At 44.5% G+C, this 12,562-nt stretch overlaps 1 protein-coding gene across 1 annotated transcript in view; it reads left to right on the top strand.

Annotated features, from left to right (window-relative positions):
* REEP3 (receptor accessory protein 3) overlaps positions 1–12,562 on the top strand; it is a gene marked incomplete in the record, with an annotated part of 1,378,370 nt that overhangs the window by 354,541 nt on the left and 1,011,267 nt on the right.

The raw sequence follows: 12,562 nt of genomic DNA on the forward strand, positions 1-12,562 counted from the left end.
AGCTCAACTTGGTCTTAGAATAGTTTCTGGACAAAGTGTAGTGCCTTTGTTTGTTAAAGAAAAGAAAGAAGATGTTCGTACATTTAGTAATCTTCTGTCTCTGTGGCTGGGAGTAATGGAGCCCTGATTGCAACCCCGGAGAGCGTGGTTCGATTACTGGCCTTTGCACTGGAGGAGATAGGCAGGGAGGGGATAAGTGAAAATGTGTGACTCTTGTCTCAGCCAGGAAGTGGAAAGGGTATTGCTTAATAAGGGACATATATTGAGTTCTGTAATTTCTCTGCTGGAGATCTGAGACACCCACACTCGTGTTTTGGGAGGAGAGACAGGTTGCTTAGAAGGAATACTCTTTTGTGGAAGTGAGGAAATGTTTTCACTTTCAGTTCATGGCATGCAACGCCTCTCCATTCTACCAGGTGCAGTGTAGGAGCATAAAAGTAGAAAAATTCTAAATGCCTCTGATTTCTGTCTAAATAATGACCTGTCCCCTTCGACCCTCACCCCAATGATGGTGAACAAATAGGCTTATTGACTTGGGCGTAGGGCGTTTGTTATCAACAAATAGCTGGGAAAGAGAGAGACAAAAAAGCGTAACATTAGTTAGGGCAGTGATGATGAACCTTTTGGGCTCAGCGTGTCAAAAATTTGGAAAATGCCTATCTTGACATATTCGCTTATTTAAAAGAAAATGCAGTCCAATCGTGTGCTGCTGTGTGTTATAAAAGTACAAGCAAAATCAGTGACTTACAATAGAGAAACAGATATGCGCACTGATAACTGGACTTAAAATAGTGCAACAAAAAATTACTCTACTTTTAACAGTAATTTTGAATTGAACTAAAAAAATGGAACACACTGCATTTGATTTGATTAACATCATTTAATGACTTTTTGTTGCTGAGTTTTAATAGGTAAGTGGAGGATCACTCATTTCTTGTATTTTTGTTCTTTCAGTTTCTTTGGTAACTGATGTTGATGAATGCTGGTGTGCCATCTAAAATGTCGTAGCATGTCACCTTTGACACGTGTCATAGGTTCCCCATCACTGAGAATTAATGGAATGCATAATAAATGCTGCATGTGTAAAAACTGCCAGTTGTATCTTTTTCTTTCGGCCTTTCCCGGTTAGGAGTCGCCACAGCGGATCACCTTGTCCTCTCATGACTGGCAGTGGAGTTTTACGGTATAGAGTTGCCAGCCCGGAACCCAACCTTCCACAGAAGGCGCACACACTCGCACCTAGGGCCAATTTAGAGTGTCCAGTCCACCTACAGCATGTCTTTGGGATGTGGGAGGAAACCCACGCGACCACAGGGAGGAAATGCAGACTCCGCACAGAAGGCACCCCAGCCGAGGATCGAACTGGAGAACCTCTTGCTGTGAGGCGCCTGAATAAGTAATAAATATGAATGAGGAAGGACATTTATTAAAATCCTTAGTAAGATACTCATGACGGTCTAGTAGTAGGGGGCACACAAAATCCAGTGCTATCACATGGTGTACTTGATGTGTTGATTAGATAAAAAAATCTATAAATAGAAAAGTATTTTTGGGAAGACTGTAGAAAAGATTGAGAAGCAGGAATGTTAATGAAGAACAGTAATGTAGTGCAAGGTGTTCTAGTGGCAAAATGAGTGGGTTAAATAGGACAGTTGCTTTATGTTTTTATATATATATATATATATATATATATATCTATATATGGGTCTGCTGCTTAACATTGAAAATGCACTTCTTCGAAATTTAGCAGTAGACCCTACACTACAGTCCACGTAAACGAAGGTGCACTTTCACTGAAGTCTACTACCCCCCCCCCAAAAAAAATAAATAAATAAAACATTCTGAAGTCAATGTTCGAAATTTCACTACTTCGAACAAGTGGACTTTGTGAAGTGAAGTTCGAAGTAGTGAAACTTCAAACAAATTGATGGAGCCCATATATAGATATATATATATATATACATGTATGCATGTATGTATATATATATATATATATATATATATATATATATATATATGTAATACACACACACAATTCTCAGTATGTTAAGAAAATTATCTTAAGGAGCTGTCAGAAAAGTAGACAGATTATCAGAAATCCTTCCTTTCAAACAGACATTCTCATACAAGAAGATCCCTTAATTTGGGAAAGATTCTTTTGTAAAATATGCCCACAGTCCGTGGTCTCTGCTACAAATGCTATTCCGTATAATAACTTGTGTTTGATATACTGGGAATGCAGAGCACAATTTGAACATTATTAAAAAACATAGAATTAGTCCGTAGTTTTTATGTAATTTGCACATAGTGAAAATAAATGGAGTATTGGGCAAACAACCAGGAAGAATAACATTCATGTGCAAGAGCATGTTAGAAATACAAAAAAAAGTCTTAACGTGAACAGATGTTCATCGTGCATACAGCTGCAGTCATAACAGATAGGTTATCCTGCTGTCAGGCGGGTCCTCGGTCGGCCGAATTCCAAAGTCTAGGTCCGGCGTCGGTTGTCGTCGCTTCCTCCCTGACGTCAGTGCAGCAGGGGTATAAAATAGGCAGCCGATGCCATTTTCTTCAGTCTTTCTTGCCGCGCGGTGCCCGAAGCAGAAGCAGTTCGCAAGTGCCGGTCTGCCAGCTCCTGTGATTTACAGAAGTATTTCAGCTGAAGTCTTCTTGAAAGCTAAGTACCCCATTGGGGAAACTTTTCTTGCCTCAGACAGATATCAGACAAAGTTAATAATTGCATTTCATGTGGGAAGCAAATACCGCATAAGGATTTCCACTCTTACTGTACACCTTGCTTAGGCCCAGACCACGACGTCTCGGCCTGCTGTTTTTGTGCTAGATTCAACAAACGCATTAAGCGTTGGGCGGAGTTCGCCCTTCATTCTTTTGGCAAAAAATTTAATTCTATTATGTCGTCGGATACTCAGACTCCAGTTTTGAGGAAAAAATGCAAAGATAAGGACCGGCATACGAGGTCCGCACCACCTACTGATACCACGCTAAGGCCTACTACCGGTTCTCCGGTACTCAGCGAGGCGCCTACGCAGCCCCTGAGTACCGATGACAATGCATTACCGGTGTCTACAGTACCCGAGGTCGCAGGCTCCTCCGCTCCCATTCCTATTACAGATGCCAACGCCACTCCGGGTGGGGAAACTCAGAATCTTGACAGGCCTGCCATTTCTCAAGGGGTCTTAAGGCCTTCCTCCTTCTCTATTAAAGCCTTCACTAAATCTAAAACAGCCATGAAAACCAAAAAACAGGTTCCTCAGACACCCTCTGAAGGCACCATGCCTAAAAAACAGGTGCTTAAAATGGCTGAGGATTTGATTACTCTTATCAGGGGTTCTCAACCCCCCTCTGACAAAAGGCCCAGATTAGAGGAAGACTACCCTTCCTCAGACCAAGCTTCTATTACCTCAGAACTATCTGAGGACCAGGATTGTGCCTATTCTCCATTCGAAGACTCTGATGCAGAGGAGTCTATTCCCTCTGTGCCCCCCCCCCCCCCCCGAGGACTTCTCTTTTGGGGAAACCCTGCATACATTGAGGAACACTTTCACTGGGAAGGCTAAGATTACTCAGATTCCAAGAAAAGGCTCAGGGAATTTCTTCTGCTCCCCCAGCATAGGCCTCTGGCTATCCCTCCTGTTTTAGATATATTGGATGATGTGTACACAGAAGCCAGCCTTAATCCTGATTCTTTGCCTCCAGCTCCTGTTAAACCAGACCGGTATTACCGGGTTCTGATTCTCACCAGTTCCTATATAAAAGCCATACTGCTGACCCAGAAACTATTTCACAGGGTCCCAAGGGAATTAAGGCCTCTACTGCTAAAAACCCATTACCTTCAGAGAGGGATTCCAGATCTTTAGAAAGGTGGGGGGGGGGGAGGTGTACACCTCGGCCACTTTAACCATGAGGGCATTAAACTGTCAGTTCCATATGTTAAAGTATAAACAGTTTTTGATATCTCAGCTGAAAAGCAAAATGACACAACCAGAACAACCAGATTTAAAAGAGTTGCAGGATTTGTTGCATGGTGCAGAGCAAGTGGGTAAACATACCTTGCAGTGTGGTTTTGATGCTTTAGAGGCCTCCTGTAGAGCTGCTGTTACGGGGTCTGTTATACGTAGGCATGCTTGGCTCAAAGAGCAAACCTTACCAGATTATGTCAAAGCTAAATTATTAGATGCACCTCTTCAAAAAGATGTATTGTTTGGTGTTAAAGCAGAGGAGGTGCAAAAGAAAATGGAGGAAAAAGAGAAATCAATGCAAACAGTGAAAGATTTCCTGCAGGTACAGCCTCCACGTTTCATCAGAAACTGGCCTTCAAAAAATTGGTCCTTTCCAGCCATGGACAGACCTCAAAGGGGCAGATACAGGCATCCAGGGGGTAGAGGGCAACCTCAAGGATCTTTCAGAGCCAGACAGTGGCAAGCACCAACCCCAAGAGGTGGAGAAGATAGATCACAGTCTTTTAGAAAACAGACACAATGACTTCCCCCTACACCTGCCAAGCAAAGCTTTAATGGCAGCACCTTTGGGCAGAAAACTGACATTATTCTCAAAAAATTGGCATATTGTTACAAAAGACAAATGGATTCTGGACATTATAGACAGAGGCTACAGGTTCCACTTTCTCACCCTTCCAAAAATGAGAGGCATGCCAAACCTGCCACAAAATCAAAGGGCAGAGGCACAAAAACAAATTTCAGCTCTCATGGACATGAAAGCAATTCAAGAGGTACCTGCAAAAGAACAAGGTCAAGGGTTTTATTCCAGACTATTCCTGGTACCAAGGAAAGACAAAGATTGGAGACCTATCTTAGACCTATCCATCCTAAACACAGATCTACAGGTGCCAAAATTCAAGATGCTCACATTACAGCAGCTTCTTCCCATGCTGGGCAAGGAGTCTTGGCTGGTAACATTGGACCTCAAGTAGGCATGCCTGCATGTCCCTATCAGACAAGATTGCAGAAGATACCTCAGATTTCTTGCAGGTTCAACCCATTGCCAATTCTCTGCATTGCCCTTTGGCTTATCTACTGCGCCCAGAGTGTTTACGAAATGCCTGGCATCAGTAATCACCTTCTGCAGACTACAAGGGATACAAATCTACCCATATCTGGACGACTGCCTGATCCAAGCGGACAGCAAGGACATACTACTGCAGCACCTGGCGTTTGCAATAAAACTGTTGAACTTCCTGGGATACACAGTCAACAAAAAGAAATCAAAACTAATACCCCCTCAACAAATAATTTTCCTGGGTGCCAACTTGGATACAACCACCCAGATGGCCTACCTCATGCCAGACAAGCAAGGGCAACTGTCTCAATACTTCAGAAAAATGGCAACTTACACCAGGCTAACTGCAAGGAAAGTCCTGCAGGCTCTGGGATTCATGGCATCTTGCATCCTACTTATCCCATGTGCAAAGCTGCATATGAGGAAACTTCAATGGTACCTAAAAAACTTATGGTCTCAACACAGCCACAGCTTGGAAGCAATTATACCACTCATTCCATGCCTTCAAAAGGAATTTGTGGTGGGCTCAAGCTTGCCAAAGAAACACAGGTCTTCCTTTCTGTGTACTTCAAGCAACTCAAATCATCACAACAGACGCCTCAGACTACGCCTGGGGAGCACACATGACAAATCAGTGCATTCAGGGAACATGGACACGAAAAGAGAAGCTCCTTCACATCAACCAAAAGGAAATGCTAGCCGTGCAAAAGGCTATTATGACCTTCAAAGAACTACTGCATCCAGGCCAGCTATTGATAAGAACAAACAACACCACAGTGATGTGGTACATAAACAAACAGGGGGGAACTCATTCATACCCCCTGTGCAGGCAAGCCATGACCCTATGGAACACAGCACTGGAATTGAAAATTCAACTACAGGCACAATTCCTGCCAGGGAATGAAAGCACATTGGCAGACAACCTAAGCAGAAATATGACAGATCCACACGAATGGAAGTTGCATCCTCAAATTTTCACAAAGATAACTCGGGCATGGGGACAGCCATACATAGATCTCTTTGCTACCCACAGAAATTGCCAGTTGAAAAAATTTTGTTCAAGGACCTATCATCCACAGGCCTGGAAAGTGGACGCACTTTCCTTCAATTGGGCAACATTGACAGTCTATGCCTTCCCGCCTCTTCCTCTGCTGCCCAAAGTTCTATTAAAAGCCAGAGCAGAGAGGCCGAAAATGATTCTCATTGCTCCAGACTGGCCAAGGCAACACTGGTTTCCGCTCCTGAAGAGCCTGACACATTCCCCACCATGGATCCTACCTCTAGTCCCTCTTCTGTTGTCCCAGCACAACTACAAAACTCTTCACAGCCATCTCAAAACTCTAACTCTAGCTGCATGGAGAATTCCTTGATTTCCCAACAGTTTCTCCTCTCCAAGGAGGTGCAGGATGTCATCTTGGAGGCCAGAAGACCTTCTACTAGAAAGGCCTACTCCGCCAAATGGAAACAATTTTGTGCCTGGAATCAAAAGAAGGGACAGAATCCTTGGGTAATAAATATACCTCAAATTTTACAGTACCTAGCTGAGATGTTAAACAATGGACTTTCCTTCTCCTCCATCAAGATCCACGCTTCAGCCATTTCTACACAATACAACACAGATCCTCCTTTATTCTCCCATCCTCTCTTAAGGCAGTTCCTCAGAGGGGCAAAGAATATAAAACCCCAAGGAAACTACCAGTCCCTGCTTGGGACCTCAACTTCGTATTGGAAAAGCTGACCCTTCCTCCCTTCGAGCCAGCTTCTTCATCAGAGTTACAGTACTTGTCATGGAAAACGGCCTTTCTTCTGGCTATCACCTCAGCTCGCAGGGTTTCGGAGCTACAGGCCCTCATGGCTGTGCAACCATTCATCATTTTCCATCAGGACAGTTTCCTTACGAACCAACCCTACCTTTATGCCAAAGGTAGTATCCAGTGTAGCTTTGAATCAGACTATCCACTTACCTACCTTTTATCCTAATCCACAAAACAAAGGGGAAAGACTGCTACATTCCCTGGACATTCACAGACAACTTTGTTATTATTTGGACAGGACAAAGCCATTCAGGAAATCTGAGCAACTCTTTGTGTCCTCTGCTGCAGGTGCTCAAGGAAAGGCTATTTCGAAACAGACGATTTCAAAATGGATAGCCCACTGCATACGCTTTTGTTACTCATTTCCTGGAAAAACTGTGCCTGCATGCATCAGATCCCACTCCACCAGAGCCACAACTACCTCTGCAGCCTTCCTCAGGGGGGGTCCCTACCAAGGATATTTTGGAAGCAGCCACCTGGAGTTCAGTGCACACTTTCTCCAAGCACTATCACCTCCCACTATACTCTAAATCTAGAGCGGGCTTTGCCACAGCAGTCCTGCAGGGCATCCTAGCCCCTCCTAGTTCCACTTAGTGCCTACCACCCTTACTTAGCTTTGGGATTCTACCCATATGTTATGACTGCAGCTGTATGCACGATGAACATAGTACAGTTTTGTACCTACCATAAATGTAGATGTTCGAGTGCTCATACAGCTGCAATCCAGGTTTCCCTCCCTCCAACCCCTCTTAGGACAGGCCTTATGACAAACCCTTTTCATATAACCTTTTGGGGTACTCTTTTATGGTGTATTTGCTTGCAACTACTGTTTTTGATTTATCAACATTGCATTTTTGCATAACATTATGTTTGCCTTCCTTCTGGAGGCACCTGACATATGGGGCAAGAAAAACTGAAGAAAATGACGTTGGCTGCCTCTTTTATACCCCTGCCGCACTGACGTCAGGGAGGAAGCGACGACGACCTTCGCCGGACCTAGACTTTGGAATTCGGCCGACTGAGGACCCGCCTGACTGCAGGATAAACCCATCTGTTCTGACTGCAGCTGTATGAGCACTCGAACATCTACATTTATGGTAGGTACAAAACTGTACTTTTTTTAGCATTATAGGCAGCAAAGTTTCATAAACTGCATATTTAATGATATTCTTCATGTTTCACTGTTGCAGTCATTGCATCTGGGTTATCTGCTTGCAGGTAGCCCCCAGCCAGCCTGTTTATCAGAGTCTTGGGTCCTGCGTCGGTTGCTGTCTCTTCTTTCATGACGTCAGGTAGTCAGGGGTATAAAGCATGCAGCTGACACCTTTACACAAGTCTTTCTTGCCATGCGGTGCCCGAAGCAGAAGAAATTCGCAAGTGCTGATCGATTCCTGAAATTTTCATTTGAGTTTCAGAGCAGAAGTCTTCAAAAAAGCTAAGTACCCTGTTGGGGATCCTTTTTCTTGCTCTAAACCAATGTCAGTAAAAGTTAACAATTGTGTTACTTGTGGAAAGCAAATACCTCAAAGATTTTTATTTGTACTGCATTCCTTGCTTAGGCCCAGACCACGATGGCCCTCACTGTCGGTTTTATGCCTTATTCAATCCTCGAACTATTCATTGTCTGTTCATTTTTGCATCAAACTATTTCAGTTCTCTGTTTACTCATCCAGAAATGGCTTCGGTAAGCCATCCGACTACTGACATTCCGAAAAAATATAAAGATAATGACCGAGACGGATCGCATAGGTCCAAAGCTGCAGACGACGCTTCCGTTAAGCTAGTCGCCAATATACTGGTACTCAGCCGCTTTCACAGCCCCTGATGCCCGCTACTTCAGATTCGCAGGCCTCTACTGAGACCCATTTGGAGTCCAGTATGCCGCGAGATGCTTCTTCGACTATGGAACCTGCAGATGTCTCTATCTTGGATGTAGCCGGAGCTGCTGTGCAGGCACCGGCTTCTGAGGGTGTATTCAAGCCTGCTGACTTGCATATCAAACCGACACCATCTTCTTCAATGCCTAAAACTCGATCCATGCCTAGAAAACCGACGTCCAAACTGCATGGTCAGGCCCATAAGCCTAAACAACAAGAAAGGCTGAAGACCTTATTACTCTAATTAGGGGAAGCCAGCCTTCTCCCAGTAAGAGACCTATAACTGATTTTCCTTCTGATTCTTCTGATCAGGATTCTGAAATTTCTGCTTCTTCTGATGACCAGGACTTGCCCTCATCTACCTATGAGGATTCTGATGCAGAGGACTCCATTCCCTCTGCTTCCCCTCCAGAAGATTTTTCGTTTGGTGAAACTTTGCACACTCCTAGGGAGCATTTACACTGGGAAAGCCAGGATTACTCTGACTCCAAAAAGAGGCTTAGGGAATTCTTACTCCTACCCCAGCACAGGCTTTTAGCTATCCCTCCTGTACTGGACATTGTAGATGATGCCTTCTTGGAATCTAGCCTGGCCCCAGACGCTTTACCTCCGGCTCCCAGAACACCTGACAGATATTAGAGTACCTGACACTCTCAAGTTCCTCTTTAAGAATCCTACTGCAGACCCAGAGACCGTTTCACAGGAACCCAAAGGCATTAAGGCTACTACTGCCAAAAACCCTACTCCCTCATAGAGATTCCAGGGCCCTGGACAGATGGAGTAAGAAGGTATACACTTCTGCTACTTTGGCCATTAGGGCGTTAAACTGCCAGTTTCATATGTTAAAGTCTCAGCAGCATATTATTGGATTACTTAAACAGAAATTGATATTGATTACTGATTGTGCTGAAAATAAAGAATTGCAGGCTTTAATGCATTCTGCTGAACAAGTTGGTAAACGTACTTTGCAATGTGGTTTTGACTCCTTAGAGGCATCTTGTAGGGCTGCTGTCGCTGGGTCTGTTCTTAAAAGGCGTTCTTGGCTTAAGGAGCAAACTTTGCCAGATCATGTTAAAGCTAAATTACTGGATGCTCCCTTAAACCAAGACCACCTGTTTGGCAACAAAGCAGAAGAAGTACTTAAAAAAATGGAGGAAAAAGCTAAATCTATGCAAACTGTCAAAGATTTCCTGCAAGTACAGCCTCATAGATTTAGTAGGCATTGGCCTTCTAAGAATTGGTCCTTTCCTGTCTCTTCCAGGCCTTCTCAGTCCAAACCCAGGAACAGCAGACCACCTAGGCAACAGTCTAAAGGTACTCACAGGCCTAAGCAGTGGGGGCCTCCCACTTCCAAAGCTGGAGGTAGTAAGACGCCCCCTATGGTAAACTGTAACAATGACTTAACCTTAAACCTTCCAAGCCCTGCTGAACTGTCTGCTCCTTTAGGGGGAAAGATCGTCCTGCATGCAAAAAACTGGGAACTCATTACCCAAGACAAATGGGTTTTAAATATAGTTTCCCAAGGATACAGATTCCACTTCCACACCTTACCAACCCCAAAAGGTTGGCCAGACCTACCCCCAAATCAGTGGGCAGAGGCTCAACAGCAGTTTCTCTCTCTCCTAAGTATCAGGGCTAATCAACCTGTCCCAGCAGAAGAATGGGGACAAGGTTTTTACTCCAGACTTTTCCTGGTACCCAGAAAACACAACTCCTGGCGTCCTATCCTGGACCTATCTATCCAAAACACCTTTTTGGTAATCCCAAAATTCAAAATGCTAACTCTTCATCAGCTGCTTCCTATGCTAGGCAAAAATGCCTGGTTGGCTACGTTGGACTTAAAGGAAGCTTACCTGTACATCCCAATAAGGGAATCTTGCAGAAAATACCTACGCTTCAGAGCAGGCTACATGCACTATCAGTTCTCTGCACTGCCCTTTGGCTTATCTACTGCGCCCAGGGTATTCATAAAATGCCTAGCTCCAGTCATTTCATTCTGCAGGCAAAGAAATATTCAGATATACCCATACCTGGACGATTGTCTAATTCAGGCAGAAAGCCAGGACATATTATTAAATCCTCTGGCATTTGTGAAGAAACTGCTAACCTCACTGGGGTACACCATAAACGAAAAGAAATCTCATCTAGTACCTTGCCAATAAATTGTATTCCTGGGAGCAAGCTTGAACACAACTTCCCAGATGGCCTACCTCACACCAGAGAAACAAGTTTGACAGCCTACTTCAAACTGCTGGCCGCAAAGACCCAGCTATCTGCAAGGAAAATAATGCAAGCTCTGGGATTTATGGCCTCTTGCATCCTACTAATTCCATATGCAAGACTGCATATGAGGAAACTACAATGGTATCTAAAAAGCCTATGGTGTCAACATTCTCAGGACTTGGAATCAATTATTCCTGTCATTCCTTGTATAAAGACTGAGTTCCATTGGTGGGCAGAGGCCTGCTACCACAACAAGGGACTGCCATTCACTCTACCCCCTGCCGCCCAAACCGTAACGGACGCATCAGACTATGCATGGGGGGCTCACTTGGCAGGGAAGTGCATTCAGGGCAAATTGAACCTGAGTAAAATGCACCTGCATGTCAATCAAAAAGAAATGTTAGCTGTACAGAATTCTCTTGACAGCCTTCAAGGACCACATTCTTCCAGGACAATTATTGGTAAAGACATACAAACACCACTGTTATGTGGTACATTAACAAGCAGGGGGGAACCAACTCATACTCTCTCTGCAGACTAGCCATGGCTCTGTGGAACACAGCTTTGAGCTACCAAGTGCAGCTACAAGCTCAGTTCCTGCCAGGCAAGCTAAATTCATTGGTAAATGACCTAAGCAGAAATCTCATGGACCCACACGAGTGGTAACTGGAACCAAAGATATTCAACATGTTGTGAAACAAATGGGGGAGCCCAGATATAGACCTGTTTGCCTCTCCTCAAAACTACCATTTGGACAAATTGTGCACAAGGACTCCCCTCAGACAAGCTTGGAAAGTGGATGCCCTGTCCTTCACCTGGGAAAAACTCTCACTTTATGCCTTTCCCCTCTGCCTCTCCTCTCCAAAGTTACACTAAAGATCAAACAGGACAAACCAAGGACAGTACTCATTACACCAGACTGACAATGCCAACACTGGTACCCCCTCTTGCGTAGTGTCACTGCTGGAACCATGGCACCTGGCTCAGACCCCTTCCCTGCTGTCACAGCAGGAGGGCCAGATTCTGCACCCCAAGCTTCAAATCCTGAACCTTGCAGCATGGCTAATTACCTGAGCTCTCCATTACCATCCCTCAGTAAGCAAGTGCTGGATGTCATTCTCGAGGCAAGGAGGCCTTGTAGTACAAAATCCTATGCTGAAAAGTGGAAACTATTCTGTTCCTGGAGCCAGACTCAGGACGGGCACAACAGTGCCCAGCTTACCACATATTCTTCAATACTTCAACAGAGATGCTTCACAAGGGCCTTTCCTTCTCTTCTATTAAAATTCATGCCTCTGCCATTTCAGCACTTTATAATATGGAGCCACCCCTCTTCTCTCACCCCCTGCTGAAGCAATTCCTCAGAGGAGCCAAAAATTTAAGTCCACCCAGGAGAGCCCCTACTCCAGCCTGGGACCTTAACTTTGTATTGGAAAAGCTCACTCTGCCCTTTTTTGAGCCAGCTTCAACTGCAGAGTTGAAATTCCTTTCTTGGAAAACAGCCTTCCTTCTAGCCATTACTTCAGCAAGACAAGTGTCTGAATTACAGGCCCTCATGGCAGTGGAGCCCTTCATCATCGTCCATGCAGACAGGGTGTCCCTCAGGATCCG

This window comes from Protopterus annectens, chromosome 14.part0, assembly GCF_019279795.1.
Source record: "Protopterus annectens isolate FY-2018-M chromosome 14.part0, PAN1.0, whole genome shotgun sequence".
Classification (NCBI taxonomy): domain Eukaryota; kingdom Metazoa; phylum Chordata; order Ceratodontiformes; family Protopteridae; genus Protopterus; species Protopterus annectens.